Source organism: Biomphalaria glabrata, chromosome 1 (genome assembly GCF_947242115.1).
Source record: "Biomphalaria glabrata chromosome 1, xgBioGlab47.1, whole genome shotgun sequence".
NCBI lineage: Eukaryota > Metazoa > Mollusca > Gastropoda > Planorbidae > Biomphalaria > Biomphalaria glabrata.
Genome location: NC_074711.1, coordinates 60381287 through 60385834, shown reverse-complemented (window position 1 = coordinate 60385834; position 4548 = coordinate 60381287). Strand labels below are relative to the sequence as shown.

Below are 4548 nucleotides of genomic sequence, written 5' to 3'. Positions count from 1 at the left end.
CCTTAGAGGTGTGTGTTGAGTAGCTCCAGGTAACTGACCCAACCATACCTTAGAGGTGTGTGTTGAGTAGCTCCAGGTAACTGACCCAACCATACCTTAGAGGTGTGTGTTGAGTCGTGACCTCCGTGACCCCAGGCCGTAAGGCTGGTTTGTGACGTAGTATGTCAGCGACCATTGTTTCTGATCGTAACCAGAGCCTGGCTGTGTGTAAGCGCTTAGGCGAAGTGTTGTAAACTGTAACACAGCCAACGTGTAGTTGTCCTGATGACTATACACAGACGTATTATTAAACTAGACTAATCACTGGATCTAGACTTTATGTATTTACTTAATATACACACTAAGTGATTGTGTTATCATTAGCGCTTAGGCGAAGTGTTGTAAAATGTAACACAACCAACATGTAGTTGTTGTCCTCATAACTATAAACAGACGTATTATTAAAGTAGACAAATTACTAGGTCTAGACTTAGATTCTCATAACTATAAACAGACGTATTATTAAACTAGACAAATTACTAGGTCTAGACTTAGATTCTCATTACTATAAACAGACGTATTATTAAACTAGACATATTACTATGTCTAGACTTAGATTCTCATAACTATAAACAGGCGTATTATTAAACTAGACAAATTACTATGTCTAGACTTAGATTCTCATAACTATAAACAGACGTATTATTAAACTAGACAAATTACTAGGTCTAGAATTAGATCCTCATAACTATAAACAGACGTATTAAAGTAGATTAAGTACTAGATCAGACTTAGATCCTCATAACTATAAACAGACGTATTATTAAAGTAGACTAATTACTAGGTCTAGAGTTTATGTATTTACTTAATATACACACTAAGTGATTGAAGACTGCTTTGTGTGTGTTGTAAACTGTAGTGTGTTGTAAACTGAACTGTAGCACACCTGGCTGAATGTTTGCATTAGTGCTTAGGCTAAGTGATATAGTCTGTAACTCATTAACGTGTAGTCATGTATGTTATGACTTTTCTATAAACAGTATTACACCTACACATGTTATTAGAATATAAAATTGATCAGTTGCTTTACAACTTAATGTACACACTAATGATAACAAGCATCACAACAGAAATAACACAACATGAAAACAAATGTGTGGTGTTATATAGCAATTTTATTTTCAGACAAAGGATACCACTTTAATGAGTTAAGTTTTTATTGCAATTGCTTAATGAACATATGGAAAAAAAAATTTCAATAATTTACAATACACATTTTAAAAATACAATGATTACATATAATGTTAATGTGATTTAAATATATGGATGGCTGCCTGTTCAAGCGGTTTGCTCATATAATGTTAATGTTAAATTATATATTATATATATATGGATGGCTGCCTGGTGGAGCGGCTTGCGCTCCGGACTGTCGCTTAGATTTATTGATGGTCCCAAGTTCAAACCCTGGCCGCTCCCATCCCCAGTCATGCAGTCATTAAATTTCTTTAGAACCACATGAACACAATAACCAGCAACATATCTTATCTTATAGATTACACAAGTTACTTCAAAAAACAAGATAATTACCCATAATATAACATCTAACAGTTAGACTTACAGAGAACCTTTATGATGTTTTGATGAATCATTAAAATTAGGAAAGATAAAAGAAATATTTTCATCTTTTTGATTTATCCCACTGTATCCTTTAAATATATGTAGTGTACATGGTCAATAACTTATATAAGCAGGAATCTGCAGGATGTGGGTAGACAATACTTAATTTAGATAGTCCATAAAAAGTGACATGGTCTTCTTATTTAGTCCTGTTTGGTTTAAGTCAATTTAATATATTTATTTCATTGTCATTTTTTGTATTTGTGTACTTAGTGTTTTCTTTAATAGCATTTAAAAACTGTTAGTATTGTTGGTAAAATTTTTTGTAGAATATTGTTCTATGAGTTCTAACAAATTAGTAATTTCATAAATGTAGGATACAGTTTTAAGAAGTAGCTTATCACCTTTACCAAATACTTCTGTTTGTTTAAAAAAAAACATCAAAGAGATGTACCAAGAACAATAGAATATATATATATACTACCTTAACTGGACCAGAACCTTTACAATGTACATAAATCATACACTCCTCTTGACAAAGAACATCCAAAACGAAGACACATTTATATTTCTTACACTATCTTGAAATTCACTGAAATCACTGATGTTTTTTTTACTATTATATCCTTAAATGTTTGACATGTTTCGGATGTTCCTTCAGAGTTGACAACAGGGGATGGGAGCGGGCAGGGTTTGAACCAGAGACATCGATAAATCCAAATGACAGTCCAGCGCGCAAACCACAAGACCAGGCAGCCATCCTGCAACTTCCTGAGACTTAACACTTTTTTAAATGCACTCTCTACTCTTTCATGTGTAGTAGCTAGTCCACAATACTTCATCGTCTTCAAAATGTTAACGGCAGATCTGAAAGTTAAATAAAGTTTACTATTAATATTTTTTAGATGAAATGCAAACTGTAAATAAATACTGTATATATATAATATAATAATATCAAACATTTACTAGAATATCTATTGAAGAATCGTTATTAAATTAATAGATTTACATAGTTCTAGCCTAAAGTAGTATTACTTCCTAGCAATAGCCTCTTTGTATAGTCTTGTTGATCATCAAAAGCATAAAAAATTTAAATTATTTATAATACTAATATTATATGCTAGATGCTAGTAATAATTATTACTTACTTTAGAGTATTCCTTTATAGTATGTAATCTTTCAATACTGTCCATGATACTTCGTCTTGAAAATGTTAATGGCAGATCTGAAAGTTTACAATTAATTTTTTTGAAATGAAATGCAAACTGTATAAAATATAAAATAAAATGTATATATTAGGCCTATATATAACATCTAACATTTACTAGAATAATTTGGTATATATACCGAGGTATAAAATATGACAGATCTAATAGTAACTGTCTAACAGTCTAATAGAATGAGTCTATGTAACTATAGAATAATAGTAATAGACTACAATAGATTATAGATCTGTACTTCTACTGGTTATATATATATATAATATATATATAATATATATATCTATATAAAATATATATATGTATCTCTATCTATTATAAATCTATAAGTTACTACCTGTCTATTTGTACTTCTATATAATATACGGACTATACTATGCTATTGGTATATAAACTAGATCTAGACTCTATAATTATTGACAGAATCGTTATTAAATGAATAGATTTACAATTAGATCTACATCGTCCTAGCCTAGATCAAGTATTCAAAATTCAATGCCTAGGCTAGGCCTAGATTTCTAGATCTACCCACTTTGACTTTATATAATGATTATCATGTTAATCATCAAAAGCCTAAAAGTCAATTAATTATGTATAATGTTAATATGCTGGATCTAGAAATATTTACTTACTTTAGAGTACTCCTTTAATGGTACGTAGATCTAATCCTTCTACTAAGCCAAAGGTATTACCGCTGGCCATTTTTTCTTTCTAAGCCACCATTCATCATCTTTTGGTAATCGGAAAGCATATCTGCTAGTTACTAGTAGTGCTAGATCTAGATCCTTTACAAAACGAGACATTTGTTCACCATTGTAGATCTAGAGTTTTAATCCATGATGAATATTTTGAAAAGTCTAAATCATATTTAGATGAAGATTCTATTTGTTTCAAAAGAAATCTTTCTGTCTATGTAAACTACACAGCAACACAGTGGACTGAGTGGTTACGTACACACGCATCAATCAGTGACGCATAACCTTGGCCTCTGACCAGTGATGACGTAGGCCGCGACCTGGTCAGAGCTAAGGCTTTCTATGTCGAAGGCGCCGGTTGAGTAGCTCCAGGTAACTGACCCAACCATACCTTAGAGGGTGTGTTGAGTAGCTCCAGGTAACTGACCCAACCATACCTTAGAGGTGTGTGTTGAGTAGCTCCAGGTAACTGACCCAACCATACCTTAGAGGTGTGTGTATTAACTCCAAGCACAAAGTAAATGAAAGCTTGAAATCCTCTTTCGTGAACAAAATAAACTCGATTACTTTTTATAACTATTTACAGACTTTGAAAGTCAGTGTAATACTAATTTAATCCAAAGATTTTCAAGGATTTTTAATGATCTCATAACTAAATACAATTTTCTTGTTAATACCCATCAATACTCACATATGTCTTTTTTTCATAAGCCATTATGCTTGTCTATCTATCTATCTATCTATCTATCTATCTATCTATCTATCTATCTATCTAATCAATCAATCAATCAATCAAGTGACCCACAGGCTCCAGCTGTCTCGTGCTGAAACCGCATGCAACCTGGTGCTCTCTTTTATGTCAATTAAAGTAATTTTGCGCCTAATCTGGTGTTTAAAGCGTTTCCGTGGGGCTCGTCGACCGCCTTTCAGCTCAACAAAAAGACTGCTTTTGGGATACGTTTGTCCCCCCATACTGGATACGTGTCCTGTCCAGCGTAACTGTTAGACCATAAAAAGTCCCTCTATACTGTCCATAC

General features: G+C 32.6%; 1 long non-coding RNA gene across 1 annotated transcript; it reads right to left on the bottom strand.

Moving 5' to 3' along the window:
• Positions 1–1045: 1045 nt before the first annotated feature.
• LOC129921961 (uncharacterized) lies at positions 1046–3865 on the bottom strand. Its single transcript, XR_008773880.1, has 3 exons — positions 3449–3865; positions 2745–2821; positions 1046–2463 (listed from the first exon to the last, which is right to left on the bottom strand). It is a non-coding gene; the product is annotated as an uncharacterized LOC129921961 (long non-coding RNA).
• Between the last annotated feature and the right edge of the window lie 683 nt (positions 3866–4548).